The following is a 21268-nucleotide window of genomic DNA, read 5'->3' as shown; positions in this document are numbered from 1 at the left end:
CTGAAAGCAAAGGAAGAGTATATCATTTGCTGCAGAAGGTAGAATGACTGTGTGACTGTCTGTAGCCATGATGTGGAGATGCCGGCGTTGGACTGGGGTGAACACAGTGAGAAGTCTCACAACACCAGGTTAAAGTCCAACAGGTTTATTTGGTAGCAAATATCATAAGCTTTCGGAGCGCTGCTGCTTCGTCAGGAACGCTCCTGACGAAGGAGCAGCGCTCCGAAAGCTTATGGCATTTGCTACCAAATAAACCTGTTGGACTTTAACCTGGTGTTGTTAGACTGCTTACTATGTCTGTTGCGACAGTGACCTGGAATGAAGCAATGGAGACAGTAATGATGACCCATGAGATACAAATCTCTGATATCACAGCAGAGCTGTGATCAGCTAGTGTTGTTCAGCAGGTTTCCCACAAGAAGCAATCGAAGAGGCCGGGGTTACGAATGATCTGTGAATGTGGTGAGCTACAGTGAAATTGATGGAGCAGAATGCATTATTATTCATTTTGACAGGAGGAAGCAGCAAGGGGAATGTAATGAAAAGTTGCCGGGGACAATTGACGGGATTGTGCAAGTGGGTTTATTTTGTTTCTCCAGGGAGCTCAAACTGGCACAATGATCACTCCTGTTTTCGATCAGGAGGTAATTTTAGCCCCTCCTCAATCATGTGCTGGTCGGCAGCTATGAAATCAACATCCCCTGACCGGGAATCGAACCCGGGCCGTGGCGGTGAAAGCGCCAAATCCTAACCACTAGACCACCAGGGAAGATGTAAGCAAACGTTTTAATCTGACCGATACATTGCAGCGTTTTTCAAATACTCGAGAAAGGTTTGTCGGGAAAAAAAAACCTCATGTTTCGATCGAACCCGAATGACCCCTTCAGTCAGCAGCAAATTACTGCAGATTCTGGAACTTGAAAGAAAAACTTAACATGCTCCAAAATCTCAACAGGCATGACGGCATCTCTGGAGAGAGAATAGAGCCAACATTTCAAATCTGTGTGGTCAGTCATCGAGGCTGAAGACAGGAAAAGAGTGCGAGATTGATACTTTAAGTGTGGGAGATGCGGGGGCGGGGGGGGGGGGGGAGGGGGGCGGGCGGGTGAGGGTGGGAGCCGTGGGTAAGAGTTGTCAAAGTTGTGATGGAAAAAAAATCAAAGGGAATGGAAAGGGTGGCGGTAAAAGCAAAATACTGCGGATGCTGGAATCTGAAACAAAAACAGACAATGCTGAAACATCTGAGCAGCAGCGGCACGGTAGCACAGTGGTTAGCACTGCTGCTTCACAGCTCCAGGGACCTGGGTTCGATTCCCGGCTTGGGTTACTGTCTGTGTGATATTTGCGCATTCTCCTCGTGTCCACATGGGTTCGCTTCGGTTTCCTTCAACAATCCAAAGATGTGCGGGTTAGGTTGATCGACCCAGCTCAAGTTGCCCTTGGTATCCTGGGATGCGTAGGTTCGAGGGATTAGTGGGTCAGTATGTAGGGATAGTGGGGGTAGAGCCTGGGTGGGATTGTGGTCGGTGTAGTTTCGGTGGGCTGAATGGCCTCTTTCTGCACTGTCGGGTTTTAAAGATTTCTATGGAGAGAGATGTTTTTGGAATCTAAGGGAATGAAGGGCCATCAGGATACGTTTGGAAATTGATGTTGATTCCTGGGATTCGTCATGATCTCCTCAAATTCCGGAGGAGACTCCATGGGACATGTGAGCCAATCCTACTCCATTAATTCCGTTCCCTGCAGCACCAGATCAGAAAGGGATCACCTCTGTTAAAAGCGTTGGTGAGTGTTCTGAGGCATTGAATTCGAGGCAGCAGCATTTGTGGGGGAAAGTGATCAAATGCCGCAAATTACAGGTGTTCAGTTGATTTGCTTTACACGTCATGAATACTTTTTCTCGAACACGTTATTACGAAACTTTAATGCAGTAGGAAGTATCATTATTCATTTTGACAGGAAAAATCAGCAGAGACAATGTAATATCAATTGCTGTGGGCAAAAGATGGGCTTCTGGAGCCAGTGTGGTTGTTTCTCCAGTAAACCGGATCTGCTTGCCCCGAGGTCATCACCGTGTTTCTGTAATACGGTGGTTATCACAAGAGCCAGGTTAATTCTGAAAATATCTGGTGAGAACGAGGAATGATGGGAAGTGTACATGATAGGACTTGAACTTCACTTCGAAAGTTCAAGTCCATCGCCTTAATTCCTGGGAATAAAGTCTCACTGTTTGTAATCCTGTTATTTATATCATGATGCAAAGATGCCGGCGTTGGACTGGAGTGGGTACAGGAAGAATTCTCACCAGGTTAAAGTCCAACAAGCTTATTTGGAATTGCGAGCTTTCAGGAGCACCGCTCCTTCATCAGGTTGTTCAACTCGGCAGTCAGAAATTCAGCCTGTGTGTGCTCTCGAAAGGAGCCACTTGAACACACGCTGCTTTACCCCAACAACGTTTTAAGTTGGTAATGTCCCTGCTCGTTGTTCATGACGAAAACGACACCGCACACACTCCTGCACTCAATCCGAGCTGTTAGACCAAAACTCAAATCTATTTTGGCAGTGGTGGGATTCGAACCCACGCCTCCGCAGAGACTGGAGCCTTAATCCAGCGCCTTAGACCGCTCGGCCACGCTACCACGTCGGTATACATCGCGATCATGTTATTTAATGATAATGTTGCTGAAATTCATTAAAAGCAATTATACTTGGAAAGGCCATCAGGAAGCATGAGCCTGCTCCTTCTCTGATTCAGGTAAACCTGAACTGCGTAACAAACAGAAATCACCTCACGTCAGAGACACAATGAGCTGCAGTGAAGGGTCGGCATCATTTAAACTGTCCTTAAGCTCGTCTCTTCCCAATTTCCTGCCAGAAATGACAAGAGAACCTCCTATTGAATTTGCTCAGGTTCTGCACTGAAGGACACGAGGCGAAATTATGTTTTGTATCTTCATCCAGGCAATAACTCACAGTTTTCACAGTTTGGATGTGAGCAATAAATCTTCAATTCCAGACCTGTAATCTAAACAGCAGGGAAAGAGTCAAACTCTAACCACCAGGCCAGCAGCTTACAGTGTGTTTTAGAATTTAATTTATCCACGCTGCTTTTGTTACTTTAATTTTCACGCCACTTTCGCCACAAACAGCTTTCTCCTGCAAAATGGCGCCTTCTGTTTCAACGCCAGTGATGTGTTCAGCCAATGACAACATAATACAAACACTCCAGTGCAATTATCGCTTTCGCTTCCGACGGTTCGAAACCGGACAGAAATATTTCCAAATGCTTTTCAATGCAGAGTGCGGGAAAAAGTTTCATAATTCAGTGTCAATGTAAACGGTAAAATCTGACTAATTACCAGACAGATTTTACCTTGCAACAACTTCTCAATCGTTCGTACTATGCAGCCTATTACTGTCCTCCTCTTTCTGTGTTTGTTCTTGAACTGTTGCACATGTGAAACTTCCAGCTCTGATATAAACTTGCAAACCTCACTCGGCTGATTCTAGTAGATCTGCTTTCGATCAGAGAGTAAATCAGATCATTATTAATGGTTTGCTGAGAGCAAATAGTCTTCTTTTCCAAAGCGGGAATTGAAACCAGACATCACAGGGAGAGTGCTGAACACAAGCCACTGGACTACCATGGAAACCGGTGAACTGTGTTTTTCAAACTGACTTCACACATGTCCCTTTGCTCATTATTTTCCTCTCAGATCTTTTTCACTTGTGACACGTTTCTCCTTCAAAATGTCCTGTTTGGATGGAACATAATTGCTTCCTTCAGCCAATGACAACACGGATTGAGTTCGCTGGGTCATGGAATTGACAGTGAGGTGAAATGGTCCCACAAAATGCTCAAGTTTAGAAGGATGGGGAGGGGATCTGATAGAGGTATATAAAATTCTAAATGGATTGATAAAGAAAAGGTAGACCAAAAGCTTCTTCTTATGGGACAATCAAGAACAAGAGGTGACGTGTATCGTTTGAGAGCCCGTGGATTTAAAACTGAGATGAGGAAGAACTACTTCTCGCAAAGGGTGGTGCATTGATGGAACTCGCTGCCCCATAGCGCGGTGGAGTCTGAATCATTGAATGATTTCAAGAAGGGATAGAAATATTTCTGATAGAGAAAAACGCATCAAAGTGGTGTAGAGAACAGGTGGGGAGGTCAACCATGATCTGATTGAATGGCGGAACAGGACCAAAGTGCTGAATTTGCCGACACCTGCTCCCAATTCCTACGTTCCTATGTTTCTTTGCGTAACGATCAACTTTCAAGCCCACCAACCTAATCACTGTGGTTCTATTGAAATATATGTACAGTACGTCCTCTGGTTCCCCTTCACCCACAACGCACGTCAGTCGTGCAAGTAACTTTGTAATCGTCTCACCCTGTGGTATAATCATTCTGTGATTCTCTGTTTCCCTCATTCATTTTCTCCAGGCTTCCACCCGACCAGATATTGTTATGTTTCCTCCCTGCTGGATTTCATTTGTTTTGAACTCCCAACATCTCTAAACATTCCCAATGTTAATGAAAGGTCTTGGAGGTGAATATTTATCTTTGTTTCCCTATGCACAGACGCTGTCTGACTTCCTGAGTTTTTCCAACGTTGCCACATTTCAGTGCAGATGTCTGATCCGCTTTTGGATGGCAATAGAATATATATTTAGTTGATGCACTTTTGTACCGATAGCTTGTTGGTCTAGGGGTGTTCTCACTTTGGGTGATAAAATCCCCAAGCTTGCAGGAGGTCCGGGTTCAAATCCTGAACAAGCCCTTGTTTTGTAATGGGTAAGACGTGGATTTTGTTAGTTTCATTCCCGTGACATGGCGGAATTGGCTCACATGGGATATGATTTGAGAACCTGAGCGCACACTGCAATGCTGCTGTGAGCACGACACACTCACAGAGAATCCAGGCATTTTCAAAAGGTGACAATCCTTGCGGACATTCACTTAACCAGATTGAAACGTCTGAAAATGGGGTGACAGTTTGACTTCGGACATACTGTGACGCTGTTTCCCCCACCTGTTTTGAGTATTTAGATCAAAAATGTTCAGGTGAAAGATGTAGGAGGAGTTTGCAATGTTTGGAAGGAGGTGAAGCTAAGAAGTGGAAGATGTGAATGAAGTTATTGATGATAGAGAGGAATGCCTTCTTACCTCAAGCATTCTGTAGGTTGATTAATTGTAAACATTATAATCAGAACAAGCTGAGACACCAGATGGCAAAGCCATATTTGTCTCCACGCATTTTAGAATATTAAGTGCCAGTTCTGATATGTGTCCCTCGCGGTCAGTTGGTGGAGTATGAGACTCTTAATCTCAGGGTCGTGGGTTCGAGCCCCACGCTGTGTTTGCTGCTTTCGTTGGTGAAGTCTTGGCAGTGTCACCGTTCAAACGGAGTCTTTCTCTATCCCGCTTTGCTTTGTTAGTCACAAGTAAGGCTAACTTTGCAATTTATGATGAAATTCACCGACCCGCCACACTCCAGCGCCCACTCGGGTCAGTGCACCTAACCAGCACATCTTTCCGACTGTGGGAGAAAACCCATGCAGCCACGGGAAGAACGTGCATACTTCACACAGATAGTAACCCAAACAGAGAATCTAACTCGGGTCCCTGTCCTTGTGAGGCAGCAGTGCAAACCACCGTCCCACCGTGCCGCCCCACTAATCTCACCGTCACTGCTTTATGAATTAAAGCTATCCCTGCTTCCCGGGCAGTCGAAGAGTTTAGTCCTTAATTCAGAGAGCAAATTTCTTCTCATTTTGCGTAAGGTTTAAAGCAAGATCTGGAAGATTATGTCAGTGGGAACAATAATCATCCTCATTGTCATTCAATCACTCCAGCCTTACATCCTATCACAAGATCATAAATAGAGTTCTCGCCCTCTATTCTCCCTCACTCTGTATTTGCTCGTAAACCATTAAACATCTAACTGCTTCCAGTTTGGATAAAACGTCAGCGACCCGAGTCATTCATTCTGTTTCCCTCACCGTAGACGCTGTTTGACCTGCTGTTTCCAATATTTTCTGTTTTGAGGTGGGGTTTGCGGTACCTTCAGTGTCTTTTTTTTCTCGTTCAACGTGGATTAGTTTTCTTTGACTGAACTTGACCTGTTTACATCGTCAAAGGGCTGAGGTTTTAAATAATAAGATACAAGGATGTGTCACCCTGTTTGACATGAAATGAAACATAAAGAGGATTAATCATTTCAAAAGATGTTACGAATTCAGGATATATTTTGTTGGGGATCCACCTACTTGTACCATTCACTCACTCATCTGTCCCAATTTAAACAAGAGGTGGGACGGCGAGAGTCCAAACTGCGAAGCGTTACGCCATGGAAATGATAGCACTCTGACCTATGACACTCGGCCTTTCTCCCAAAACACACACACACACACACACACACACATGCTCAATAATTGCCAATCTCCAGTCGAATTGTTGTTGTTGTGTGATACCAACTGCTCCTTTCTTTCAACAGATGATTTAAAGAGCAGCGAAAGATGAAAATACATTGCTGATGCAGGCATCTTTCGCCAGAGACACAGCAATGTGCAAGTTGCAGTTTTTGCAGAGAATGACTCTCTTGGCGTCATTGCATCAGCCCCAGAGAACGATTGCTCAAGAATACAAAGCGCTGAGAGTCAGGGAAGCGACAGTGGGCTTTGTGTCCACCTAGAGGTGTAATTCACTCTGTTACCTGTCCCAATTTAAACAAAAGTTAGGAGGCGAGAGGCCAGAGTGTGAACCGTCACCCATTGAATCAACAGCACTCTGATGGAAGACTTTTATCCCAAAACACATACACACACACACACCAACGCTCTCTTTCTTACACACACACACATAGACAAAGACACACAGGCACACAGACACACACACACACACACACACGCACGCACACACTTGCTCAATAATTGTCAGACTCCAGTCGAATTGTTATTGTGTGACACCAACTGTTTCTTTTTTTCAACAGAGGAGTTAAAGAGCAGCGAAAAGATGAAAAACACTGATGTTGCAGGCACCTGGCACCAGAAGCTCAGCAACGTGCATTGGAATAGCAGTGGAACGTGCTGACAAATTATCCTCTCGATTCGTACTTTGTGACAAACTTAAACAAAATGCACCTCCGCAAATCAACCATCTGCATTTGCAAATTAAAGCCGAGTTTTGAACTCGGATTGCTGGATTCAGGGTCCAGAGTGCTCACCATTACATCACGGAACGCAACACATGGCTACAGGCTGAAAATGGTCGTTCAATACCTGTGCCAATTTGAACAGCAGAGTGAAATATCAGCCCCAATGCACAATCCCATCAAAAACCCACAGCAATTCATATTTACTTTGCCCTTGCTGGTTCCTCCTGAAAAAAATGAGTAAGCTATCTTCAATAAGCTATCTTCAACTGCATTAAATTTCACTGTAGGTCACCACGTTCGAGGAATGTTGGCATCGAAACGTTATAAACCTGACTGTGGTAAAAATTCTGAACAACATCAGCTTGTCACAGCTCTGCTCTGGTCACACTGGAAGCTAGTGTGAAAATATGAGCGATTTCATATCTTAACAGACTGGAAGGAGTGGGTGACTGTGTTTAATTGGCACTGTGCACATTCCTGTAATCCGTGACTGCGAGAATCAGGAAAATTACATCCTGCTGGTCTCGTGGCTAGTGTTCGGTGCTTTCAGGGTCACAGGCTGGCTTCGATGCACTAAGATTTAATGTTTTTGATAAACAAACTGTAATACTTCCTGGTCCAAAGCAGCTCTGCCAGAAACGGTGGAGTGAGGTTTGTAGATTTGCTTCCGAGTTGGAAATGTCACATGGACAAAAGGTCAAAAAGAAACACAGATAGTGAAGGACAGAGATAGGGTGAAAAGCGCTGACGATGGAGATGGTGACACTAGGTAAAATCTGGTTGATAATGGGTCAGAATTAACCGTTTGCATTGGCACAAATTTCACTCATTTCTGGATAAAAATATCGGGCTAAATGATAAGAAAACTTCTCGCTGAATGAAGCACAAAACTATTTGACTTCGACTGATTGCCAGCAGTTTTCATTCAGAAAGAAGTAACTGTGGGATTAACAAAGCGGGATGGAGAAAGTCTCAGTTTGAGCGGTGAAATTGCCGGAGGAATGGAGAGCTGGAGTTCACCCATAAAAGCAGCAAAGTATAAAAATATTGGAACCACCCAATGTTGCCCTTGTCCATCATTCCTTGTGTCAGTTAACCCATCGTGTTATGCTCTCTATCACAGACCTTCCCTTTTAATCTCTTTACTGAGTGATTCCCATTTTAAATGCCACAAAACCTCAACCGTTCAATCAATGTTTCGTGAAAAGCAAGAATAAATCTGAATCATTTGAAATCAACCCATTTCGAAATGTTTTTGCTCGGTCTTGACCCGGGGATCTGTGCGCATGTGAGGCAAACGTGGTAACCACAGCACTACAGAAACTTTGCGATGCATGACTTGAAGCAGACCCGGTTTACTTGTGGAGCAACTAAACTCGTTCCACAAGCCCGTCAGTTGCTCACTTTACATTCTCTCTGTTGGTTTCTCTAATCAAAATGAATGATGACACATTCTACTGCATTCAATTTTAATAATCACATGTTTGATCAAAGTTCGTAACGTTTAAAGTAATTTAAGTGAAAATCTGACATTGGGAGAATTTGATCACACGCCTCCACAAATGTCGCTATCTTAAATTTAGTGCCTTAAACTTCCTATCAACGACACCAACAGAAGTCATTGCTGTCGGAACTAGTATTGGCAGTGAACAGAATCATTGGAGTTGGATTAGATCACATGTCCCATTGAGTTTCCTCCGCCATTACAATCAACCCCAGCTCAACAACCGCCTCATTTCAGGAATCAATTCAATTAAACTTGATTCCACCCAGACAGGGAGAGAATAGGAGGAACAAAAACAAAAGAGGGAAATGGATAGTTAGACTGAGAGAGGGAAGGACTGAGGCAGATCTATCGACAGAAAGATCACTGTCATGTCGCGTCTCTTCCTGTTTCTGTCGCTGCCTCACATCCAGCTCCCTCTGGCGATCCAGCTCCCAGGGTCAATTAGCTGCTTGATAAAGACACAGACAGTTGGTGAACCCGAGCTTTAACTGGAAAGCAGGGAAAGCGAATGTATGCCACACGGCATTAAGAGGAGATGGAGTTTAGAGATGACAGTACAAAGAGACACAGATATCTCATCTTCCTGACCCAGTTACTGATTACATTACAGTTACTGATTGCAGGAATGTACACAGTGCGAATTATCCACTGTCACTCTCTCCTTCCAGCCTTGAGCACGGAGTTAAGTTTTGAAGTGTTTGAAGTCTTGCTACAGTAATTCAGGGTTTTGTTGAGGCCACATTTGGAATAGTGTGCGCAGATTGGATCCCCGCATTTTAGACAGAATAAAAGCAAAATCTGATGATGCTGGAATCTGAATCAAAAACAGAAAATGCTGGAAAATCTCAACAGCTTTAACGAGAAAGAATAGGTACCATTGAAAAGCTGAGGCATTATTTTTTCCTGATCCAGGAATCTAAAACACGGGAACACAATCTCAGGATAAGGCGCTGATGATTTAGGAGTGCGATGAGGAGAATTTGCTTCACTCAAAGCCTCGTGAATCTTCGAAATTCTCTAGCCAGAGGGTTCAGATGCTCCATCATGGAACATATTTCACTCTGGGTTAGACAGATTTATGATCTATCCAGGAATGAATGGAAGCAGGGATATGGAATTGGAACAAATGCTCAGCCACAAGTCCATGTTTCGATTGTAATTTTTAAGTTTAATGGAATAATGGAAGCATGTATAGAATGTTGTATGTAATATGTTTGAAGTCAATCGTCATTGAATAATGTTGGTAACATCAGATAACAGTACAGTCGGTAACAATTGAAAACTATTTTTACTGACGCCCACAAACTCATTGCCAACACGCAACTGTTTGCCTATGAATGCTGATGGTGAGAAAATAGTAACATTCCGTCCCTGCGTGGTCTCGAACCACCAACCTTCGAACGCGCTGACCAATTGCGCCACAGAGACTGCAGTCGCAACTGTTAAATGTATTCTAAACTAGTGTGTCAATAACCACAATTCTATTTCTGCAAAGCCTGTTCCAGAACTGCAGCATGACCGCACTGTTTACAATTCTATACAAGTCTCTTTAGTTCCGTTGATCCCGCAGCACTGCAGTAGCGTGTTGGTTATTCCCTTTCTCCTATGAACGTGCAGGTAAAATGAATCCATGTCTCTTATCACAGGGAGGAATTCAACACGAGGGAATGGAACTGAAAACCAGTCGCCCAGCGATCCAATGTTTTCCACTCAATCATCAATAACACCTCCTTCCAAATATTTTGATCCATTTCCCTCACGATTTGTTCCAAGATTTAATATTTCCCTTGTTTTCTCCTAATTTTGATACAAGATTCGCTTCAATATGTCACACAAATGGAATTGCAAACCTGAGGGCTAACCAAGGGAAACAAGTCACTGCGTAACACAAATCCCATGGTGCTTATTTCCAGATCCACAACACTCAGTTTTTCAACCAAATGGAGGACTTTTTCAATGAAAAGTTAGAACATAGAACATAGAACAGTACAGCACAGAACAGGCCCTTCGGCCCACGATGTTGTGCCGAGCTTTATCTGAAACCAAGATCAAGCTATCCCACTCCCTATCATCCTGGTGTGCTCCATGTGCCTATCCAATAACCGCTTAAATGTTCCTAAAGTGTCTGACTCCACTATCACTGCAGGCAGTCCATTCCACACCCCAACCACTCTCTGCGTAAAGAACCTACCTCTGATATCCGTCCTGTATCTCCCACCACGAACCCTATAGTTATGCCCCCTTGTAATAGCTTCATCCACCCGAGGAAATAGTCTTTGAACGTTCACTCTATCTATCCCCTTCATCATTTTATACACCTCTATTAAGTCTCCCCTCAGCCTCCTCCGCTCCAGAGAGAACAGCCCTAGCTCCCTCAACCTTTCCTCATATGACCTACCCTCCAAACCAGGCAGCATCCTGGTAAATCTCCTCTGCACTCTTTCCAGCGCTTCCACATCCTTCTTATAGTGAGGTGACCAGAACTGCACACAATATTCCAAATGTGGTCTCACCAAGGTCCTGTACAGTTGCAGCATAACCCCACGGCTCTTAAACTCCAACCCCCTGTTAATAAAAGCTAACACACTATAGGCCTTCTTCACAGTTCTGGAAAGTTGGAGTGAATTTTGTTTGTGAATCACTCAGGTGTTGTGTAAATGCTACTCGAAGGTGCAGTGAGCCGGACATGATCTATTTGCGTTTTGCTGAGCTTGTGTTCGGTTTATGGTGAGGTTTGAACGGAATTGGACCATGTGTCCCAGGGATGGGCAGGAACCCGCTGACTGAAGCTGCAATCGCCGCTTTCTGCTGGCGATTGGAGACTGCGGGATATAATCCTGCTGCTTCTCCCTGTCTCACTCACTGTGGAGCCGGGGGGGAAAAAAATCAGCGATGGATTTGTTTCCCTGTCTGAAATGTGGCCTCGAATAACTGTTACTAACGGAGGTAACGCTGCTGCAGCCTTTAATAATCTGACACAAATGAGCAAAACACAGTGCTCTAATGCCGCAATCGGTTAGCGCGCGGTGCTCATACAGCAGTGTAGGCAGCGGGCTTTGCCGAGGTTGTGAGTTCGAGCCTCACCTGGAGCAGTTGTTTTAGGTGAGACGATCGTCCAGTGGTGTGATCCCTCGACCAGCTAATATTCGAGGGACGGCCAGTGCAGCCAGTGGAGTTTGAATACAATAAATAAGATTGGAATAAAAATCCACTGATGGCCATCAAACAACATCTGTTGTTGCTAAAAATCATGATTCACTAATGGAAGGAAATCTGTTGTTGTGAGATGGTCTGGCCGACACATGACTCCAGAGCGACAGCAAAGTGGTTGCCCCTCAACTGGGGATGGGCAATAAATGTTGATCAGCGGTGCTTCTGTTCAACGAACGCAAGGAAGATCCGGAATGTGCAGGTTTGGGAGAAGCTTTCTGAACCGTCAGAGCTGGAAACGGGAGTCAGTGAAAAATATTGTGTTTGTGTGTGCACAGATGGATGGGGAAATGTAACATGCAGTGTAAAATACTCTGTTGAGTTAATTTTCAACAATAAATTCTCACTCTGAGTTTAAACCAACGTACAGGTGCATCTGCATTCGCTCCTTTCTGCTGTCAGCGGGTGATTGGAGACTGCGGGTTAAAATCCTGCTGCTTGTCCCTGTCTCCAATGTGGAGCCGGAGAAGAGAGAATAATTGTTGGGTTTGTTTCCCCATCTGAAACGTGGCTTCGCCTTTAATAATCACAAACAAATCAACAGCAATCAGCCGGACTGTGCAGGTTTGAGGGAAGCTTTCTGACCATTCAGAGTTGGAAAGGAGAGTCTGCGAAAAATGTTCTGTCGGCTTTGAATACAGAACTGTGAAGGGGAAGGGGAAGTGTAACACAGTATAAAATACAGTATTCAGTTAATATTCAGCAATAAACGTGAATCATTGCTCATTTCCTCACTCTGAGGTTAAAAGTATACTTCCGCCCGCTTTCCAACAGGGAATCTTTGGTTCGGTGAATGTGTAATCAGTACTTGACAGAAACGATGCATTCCCTCCACCCTGGGAGCCTTGGATGAAACTGTACCAGAGGTCATCATTGCAGATGTCGGAGCAGCTTTCTCGAAGTTCAACCCACTGAAAGCGACTGGCCCGGATGGGGTACCCGGACGTGAACTCAGATCCTGCGTGGATCAGCTGGCGGGGGTATTCGCAGACATCTTCAAACTCTCTTTACTTCTGCTTCAAGAAGACAACCATCATCCCACGACCAAAGAAAATCCAAGCAGCGTGCCGTAATGAATACTGTCTGGTGGCTCTGACATCCATCATTATGAAGTGCTTCGAAGGCTAGTCATAGCACGATTCAATTCCAGCCTCCAGGGCTGCCTGGGTCCACTACAGTGCGTCGACCGCCGCAACAGGTCCACAGCAGACACCATCTCCCTGGCCCTGCACTCAACCCTGGCACACCTAGATAACAAAAACGCCTATGTCAGACTCCTATTTATTGACTACAGCTCAGCCTTATTCCGACGAAACGCATCTCCAAACTCCATGGCCCGGACCTCGGCTCCTCCCTCTGCGACTGGATCCTGAACTTCCTAACCCACAGGACACTATCAGTAAGGATAGACAACAGCACCTCCTCCACGGTCATCCTCAACACTGGTGCCCCATAAGTTTGTGTTCTCAGCCCCCTACTACAGTCCTGATATATCCATGACTGTGTGGCCAAATTCCCCTCCAATTCGATTTTCAAGTTTGCTGGCGACACCACCGTAGTGGGTCTGATCTCAGATAATGAGGAGACAGAGTACAAGAATGAGATAGAGAAGCTGGTGAAATTGGCGCGGCGACAATAATTTCTCCCTCAATGTCAACAAAACGAATGAGATTGTCCTCGACCTCAGGAAGCGTAGAGGAGAAATTGCCCCTGTCTGCATCAACGGAGACGAAGTAGAAAGGGTCGAGAGCTTCACGTTTTTAGGTCTCCAGATCACTAACAACCTGTCCTGGTCCCCCCATGCTGACACTATAGTTAAGAAAGCCAACCAACGCCTCTACTTTCTCAGAAGACTAAGGAAATTTGGCATGTCAGCTACGACTCTCACCTACGTTTGCAGATGCACCATAGAAAGCATTCTTTCTGGTTGTATCACATTTTGGTATGGCTCCTGCTCTGCCCTGGACCGCAAGGAACTACAATGGGTCGTGAACGTAGCTCAGATCATCACGCAAACTTGCCTCCCATCCATTGGCTCTTCCCGCTGCCTCGGCAAAGCAGCCAGTATAATTAAGAACCCACGCAAGGTTCTAAATTGCAATCTGACTGCACGGTTTGATATCCTAGGCCGGTCACATTGGTCATGAGCAGAGTTTCTATAGTGTGAGGCTTATCATATAGGATAGACTGTCCGATTCGAAACAGGGTCGAACATGATCGAAATTTACTGCTTGAAAGTTCCCAGATTGTATTTCGTTGTTGAATATGAACTGAATATGGATCCAACAAAATATTTTTTTTCCAATTATTGGAAAGAAAATGCGCTCAGTAAAATCGCCACTGTCATATTTCTGCTTTCACTCTCTCACTCACGGTGCAGTTGATGTCGGTCAGATGGATGAGCCATGGTAAATGTGTGAGGATAAGTGGGTTAGAATGGCGACAAGTGTCTCGGTCAGGCACTCTGGACCTACATTCTCTGGGTCAGGTGCCAGCCATTTATGACTGAGGTAAGGAGACATTTCTTATCCCAAACGCTTGTGTATCTTTCGAATTCTGCAGCTGCCCAGAGGTACGTGGATCCTCAGTCGCTGAGGATATTGAAGGTTGAGTTGGAGTGATTTTGGAATCTAAGGGAATGAAGACCTATTGGGATAAGCTGGGAAATTGGGGTTGAGGTTACGGATCTGCCTTGTTTTTGTCGTGGAGAGGCTCAATGGGACATGTAGTCCAGTTTTCTTTCATTGATTCTGTTCACTGTCAATATCAGTTCCGGTACCAATGGATTCTGCTAACAGCATTCAAGTCTCAGGTCCTGAATTCAAGGCAGTCGCGTTAGTTAAAGCGCGTGATAGAAGCCCATCACTGCTAAATGTTCAATTAATTAACTTCATGGAGTAACTTTGATTTGATTTATTATTGTCACATGCATTAGCATACAGCGGAAAGTATTTTTCTTGCGCGCTCCACAGCCAAAGCATATCATTCATCGAGAAGGAAACGAGAGAGTGCAGAACGTACTGTTACAGTCATAGTTTGGGTGTAGAGAAAGATCAATTTAATGCAAGGTAGGTCGTGCATGTTATCACACGAATTCTACGCAGTAGATTGTATCGTTAAACATTTTAACAGGAGGTACCAGCAGACACAATGCAAATATAAATTCCTGTCGGTAATTGACGTGTTTGTGGAGCCAGTTTCCTTACATCATTGCATCGCAGGGTTTCTGTAGTGTGGTACTTATCACGGTCGCCGTACACAGGCAAATTTCCTGGTTCAATCCTGAGCAGAAACTTATTAAACAGGAATAGAAAATGGTGGAAAATCTCAGCAGGATTGACAACCTCTGTGAGGAAACAAACGTTTCAAATCTGGATGACCCTTCCTCAGATTTCCTGATTCGACACATTGGCTCTGTTTTCTCTTCACAGATGCTGCCAGACCTGCTGAGATTTTCAAGTACTTTTTTTTGTGTTTCAGGTTCCAGCATGAGCAGTATTTCATCTTTACAGAAACATTTCCAAATGTTTTCAATTTCAGAGTAATTCAGCTTTCAGAAATAATCACGCATTTGCCACGAAACATTAACTGACCTGCCGAGTATTTCCAACATTTTCTGATGGTAACGCCATGAATCAACCTGTGAAAAGAACAAAACGGATGTTCTGTGATATAAAGCAAGGGAGGATGTAAACATAAATTGCCAGGGACAATTGACGGGATTGTGCAAATGGGTTTATTTTGTTTCTCCAGGGAGCTCAAACTGGCACAATGATCACTCCTGTGATCGATCAGGAAGTAATTTCAGCCCCTCCTAAATCATGTGCTGGTCGGCAGCTATAAAATCAGCATTCCCTGACCGGGAATCGAACCCGGGCCGTGGCGGTGAAAGCGCCAAATCCTAACCACTAGACCACCAGGGAAGATGGGAGAAAATGCTTTCATCTGACTGGTACATTGTAGCGTTTTTCAAATACTCAAGAAAGGATTGTCGGAAAAAAAACCCTCATGTTTTGATAGAACACCAATGATTCCTTCAGCCAACAGCAAATTACTGCCGATGCTGGAACTTAAAAGAAAAACTTAAAATGCTGTAAAATCTCAACAGGCATGACGGCATCTCTGGAGAGAGAATAGAGCCAACATTTCAAATCTGTGTGGTCAGTCATCAAAGATGAAGACAGTAAAGGAGGACGAGATTTACACTTTAAGTGTGGGAGATACGGGGGGTGAGGGTGGGAGCCGTGCGTAAGAGTTGACAAAGTTGTGATAGACAAAAAAAAACGGAATGTAAATGGTGGCGGTAAAAGCAAAATACTGCGGATGCTGGAATCTGAAACAAAAACAGACAATGCTGGAACATCTCAACATGTCTCCTGACTCCGCAGTCGGAAATTCAGCCTGTATATGCTCTCGAAAGGAGCCACTTGCACACACACTGCTTTACCCCAGCAACTTTTTCAGTTAGTCATATGTCTGCTCGTTGTTCCTGACAGAAACGACACGGCATACACTCTTGCATGCAAATTGAGCAGTTCGGCCAAATCCTAGCAGCAGTGGGATTCGAACCCACGCCTCCGTCGAGACTGAAGCCTTAATCCAGCGCCTTAGACCGCTCGGCCGCGCTACCACGTTGCAACGCATCGCGATCATGTTATTTAATGATAATGTTACCGAAATTCATTAAACGCAATGGACCTTGGAAAGGCCATCAGGAGGAAGGAGCCTGCTCCTTCTCTGATTCAGGTAAGTCTGAACTGCGAAACAAACAGAAATCATCTCACGTCAGAGACACAATGAGCTGCAGTGAAGGGCCGGCATCATTTAAACTGTCCTTAAGCTCGTCTCTTCCCAATTTCCTGCCAGAAATGACAACGGAACCTCCTGTTGAATTTGCACAGAGTCTGCACTTAAGGATCATATTATGTTTTATGTGTTCATCCAGGCAATAACTCACATTTGTTTTCAGAGTTTGGATGCTGGCAATAAATCTTCAGTTCCAGACCAGTAATCTAAACAGCAGCGAAAAAGTCAAACTCTAACCACCAGCTCACAGCGTGTTTTAGAATTTAAATTATCCACGCTGCTTTTGTTTTCACGCCAGACCAGTTTCGCCACAAACAGCTTTCTCCTTCAAAATGGCAACTTGTGGTTCAACACCAGTGATGTGCTCAGCCAATGATAACATACAACGGACACTCCACTGCATTCATCACTTTTGCTTCCGACTGTTCGGAACCGGACAGAAATATTTCCAAATGCTTTTCAATGCAGGGTGAGGGAACAGTTTCATAATTCAGTGTCACTGTAAACAGTAAAATCTGACCCATTACCAGACAGATTTTACCTTGCAAAAACGTCTCAACCGTTCGTACTTTGCTGCCTTACACTTTCCTTCTCTTTCTGTATTTATTCTTGAAGTGTTGCACATGTGAAATTTCCAGCTCTGATATAAACTTGCAAACCTCACTCGGCTGATTCTAGTAGACCTGTATTCGATCGGAGAGTAAATCAGATCATTATTGATGGTTTGCTGAGAGCAAGTAGTCTTATTTTCCTCAGCGGGAATTGAAACAAGTTATCCCTGGGGGAATGTTGAACACAAACACTGAACTACCAGGGAAACTAGTGAACTGTGTTTTTTAAACTGACTTAACTTATGAACCTTGCTCATTATTTCTATCTCAGATCTTTTTCACTTGTGACATGTTTCTCCTTCAAAATGTTCTGTTTGGATAGAACATAAATGTCTCCTTCAGCTGATGACAACACGGATTGAATTCGTTGGGACATGGAATTGAGGGTGAGGTGAAATAATCCCACAAGCTGCTGAAGTTTAGAAGGATGAAGGAGAATCTGATCGAGGTATATAAAACTCTAAATGGATTGATAGAGCAAAGGTAGACGAAACGTTTCTTCCTATGGGGCAATGTCGAACAAGAGATCACTTCTATAGTTTGAGAGCCGGTACATTGAAAACTGAGATGAGGGGGAACTACTGCTCGCAGAGGGTGGTGAATTGGTGGAACTCGCTGTTCCATAGCGCGGTCGTATCTGAATCGTTCAATGATTTCAAGAAAGGATAGATTTAGTTCTGGTAAAGAAAAATCCATTAAAGGATATGGAGAACAGGTGGGGAGGTGGATTTCAGATCAAGGAGAGGTCAACAATGATCTGATTGAATGGTGGAGCAGGACCAAAGGGCTGAATTTGCCTGCATCTGCTTCCAATTCCCATGTTCCTATGATTCGATGTGTAACGTTCAATTTTCAAGCCCACCAACCTCATCACTGCAGTTCTGTTGAAGTATATGTACAGTACGTCCTCTGCTTCCCCTACACCCACAACACATGTGAGTCGTGCAAGTAACGTTGTAATCGTCTCATTCTGTGGTGTAATCATTCTGTCATTCTCTGTTTCCCTCATTTATTTTCTCCTGGCTTCCACGCTACCAGATGTTGTTATGTTTCCTCCCTGCTAGATTTCACTTTTTAAAAACTTCTTCTATTTCTAAACATTCCCAATGTTAATGAAAGGTCATGGAGGTGAAGGTTTAACTTTGTTTCCATATGCACACACGCCGGCTAACTTCCTGAGTTTTTCCAACCTCAACACATTTCAGTGCAGATGTCGGATCCGCTTTTACATGGCAGTGAAAATACATTTAGTTGACATGCTATTTGAGAGATGGCTTGATGGACTAGGGGTGTGATTCTCGCTTTGGATGTTAAAATCTGCAAACGTGCGAGTGGTCCCGGGTTCAAATTGTGGGCAAGCCTTTGTTCCGAAATGGACAAGGAGCGGATTCTGTTTGTTTATTTCCCGTGATATGTTGGAATTGGTTCACATGGGGTCGGACTTGATAACCCGAGCACTGACTGCAAGGCTTCTGTTAGCACAGCACACTCACAGAGAATCTAGACATTTTCAAAAAGTGACAATTTTTGCGGACATTCACTTAATTCTTATTCACCCAATCAGAGCATCCCATGCTTGTGGGTTCAGAGAGTTGTTGTTTGTATATTGGGTTGTGAGTGTCTGCCTCACTCTCTGTCCCTCTCTGTTGCTGAAAACCTGTCTCAGACTCTTTCACTCTTTCAGTCTCTCTGTCTGTGCATCGATCACTGTTCCCCCTTTTGCTCTTTGCTCCCTCTATTCTCTCGCTATCGATGTTGAACAAAGGTTCACTGCATTTAATCCTATAATGAGGCAGTTGTTCTGGGAGGAGTGATGCAGTGGGATGAGACTGTTCTCTCGTTAGATTAGAAAATTGAGAGGTGAGCTGATTAAAACAACTGAAAATGGGGCGACAGTTTGACTTCGGGCATGCTGAGACGCTGTTTCCCCACCTGGTTTGAGTAACAACAATTTACTGTGAAATTCCCCAGTCGCCACACTCCAGTGCCTTTTCGGGTCAGTGCACCTAACCAGCACGTCTTTCAGACTGTGGGAGGAAACCCACGCATTCACGGGGAGAACGTGCAAACTCCACATGGGCAGTGAGTCAAGCCGGGAATCGAACACGGGTCAGTGTCGCTGTGATGAAGCAGTGCGAACCAGCGTGCCACCCTGCCGCCCTATTAATCTCACGGTTTCTGCTTTCTGAGTTAAAACTATCTCTACTTCCCCGGCATTCGAAGAGTTTGTGCTTAATTCAGCGGGAAGTTTTCTTCTCATTTTGCGTGAGATTTGAACGAGGATCCGGGAGATTGTGTCTGTGGGAACAACAATCATCTGCAATGTCATTCAATCACTCCAGCCTTACATCCTATCACAAGGTCCTAAGTAGAGTTCTCTCCCTGTATTTTTCTTCGCTCTGCATTTGCTCGTAAACCATTAAATCTCTAATGTCTTCCAGTTTGGATCGACGTCAGTGACATTCACTCTGTTTCCATTTCCATAGACGCTGCTTGACCTAGAAAGTGTTTCCAATATTTTCTGCTTTGAGGTGGGATTTGCCGTAACGCCAGTGTAGTTTTTTTCTAATTCCATTTGGATTAGTTTTCTTTAACTGAACTTTGCCTCCTTACGTAGTTAAAGGGTTAAGGTTTTAATTAATAATAAGATACAACGATGCGTCACCCTGTTTGACATGAAATAATACAAAATGAGGATTAGTCATTTCAAAATATGTTCCTAATTCAATATATATTTTGGAGGGGGTCCACCTCGGGGTGCCATTCACTCACTCATCTGTCCTAATTTAAACAAGAGGTGGGATGGCGAGAGTCCGGATTGCGAAGAGTCACACCATGGAAACGACAGCACTCTGACCTTTGACATTCGGCCTTTCTCCCAAAAGACATACACACACGCGCACACGCACACACGCACACACGCGCACACACACATAAACACAGGCACACACACACAAACACACGCACACACACACAGATACACACATACGCTTGCTCAATAATTGCCAGTCTCCAGTCGAATGGTTGTTGGTGTGTAACACCAAATGTTCTTTTCTTTCAACAGAGGAGTTAACGAGTAGTGAAAGATTTTTAAAAAAACATTGTTGATGCAGGCACCTGTCGCCAGTGGCTCAGCAATGTGCAGTGTAATAGAAGTTGAACTGGCTGACAAATTGTCCCCCCAATGCCTGCTTTGTGAGGAATTTAAACAAAAGGTCCTTCAACAAATCAATCCTCAACAATGGCAAAGAAGAGCAAGGATCCGCCTAAATTTAAATTCGGTTCGCTGGATTCAGATGCTCACCATTCGACCAGAGATCCTACAACAGAGCATCCAGCTGCTATTTGCAGCGATGTTGGGTTTGCTGAAGGGCATTTCATTTTAAATTCGCAAAAAGTGGTAATCTAAACACAGGGAAATTTCAGCAAATTCCACCGCAGTCACATTGCAGATGATGCAGCGAATGACTCTCCTGGCGTCATTGCATCAGCCCCAGAGGACAATTGCTCATGAATACACAGCGCTGAAAGGCAGGGAAGCCATAGTGGGCAAGGGGTCCACCTACATGTGGCATTCAGTCACTCACCTGTCCCAATTTAATCAAGAAGTCGGAGCGAGAGGCCAGAGTGCGTTACACCTTAGAATTGGCAGCACTCTGATCGAAGACAGGAGACTTTTCTACCACAACGCAGACACACACACACACACGCGCGCGCACTTACGCACGCACGCACTTGCCGAACTCCAGTCAATTTATTCTTGTACGACACCAACTGCTTCCCTCTTTCAACGGAGGAGTTAAAGAGTAGCGAAAATATGAAAAGCATTGACGTTGCAGGCATCTGGTGCCAGACGTTCAGCAATGTGCATTGTGATAGTCGTTGAACTGGCTGGTAAATTGCCTTCTCGATTCGTGCTTTGTAACAAATTTAAACAAAATGCCCTTCAGCATATCAATCATCTGTACTTGCAA

The 21268-nt window shown here is 44.4% G+C and overlaps 3 non-coding genes across 3 annotated transcripts; all 3 read right to left on the bottom strand.

The window, feature by feature from the left end:
* Positions 1–697: 697 nt before the first annotated feature.
* trnae-uuc (transfer RNA glutamic acid (anticodon UUC)) lies at positions 698–769 on the bottom strand. Its single transcript has one exon. It is a non-coding gene; the product is annotated as a tRNA-Glu (tRNA).
* A 1788-nt stretch (positions 770–2557) lies between these two features.
* On the bottom strand, positions 2558–2639 carry trnal-aag (transfer RNA leucine (anticodon AAG)). The gene has a single exon. It is a non-coding gene; the product is annotated as a tRNA-Leu (tRNA).
* A 13089-nt stretch (positions 2640–15728) lies between these two features.
* Positions 15729–15800, bottom strand: trnae-uuc (transfer RNA glutamic acid (anticodon UUC)). Its single transcript has one exon. It is a non-coding gene; the product is annotated as a tRNA-Glu (tRNA).
* Between the last annotated feature and the right edge of the window lie 5468 nt (positions 15801–21268).

This window comes from Mustelus asterias, unplaced genomic scaffold (genome assembly GCF_964213995.1).
Source record: "Mustelus asterias unplaced genomic scaffold, sMusAst1.hap1.1 HAP1_SCAFFOLD_50, whole genome shotgun sequence".
Classification (NCBI taxonomy): Eukaryota; Metazoa; Chordata; class Chondrichthyes; order Carcharhiniformes; family Triakidae; genus Mustelus; species Mustelus asterias.
This window is presented reverse-complemented; position numbering and strand designations above follow the sequence as displayed.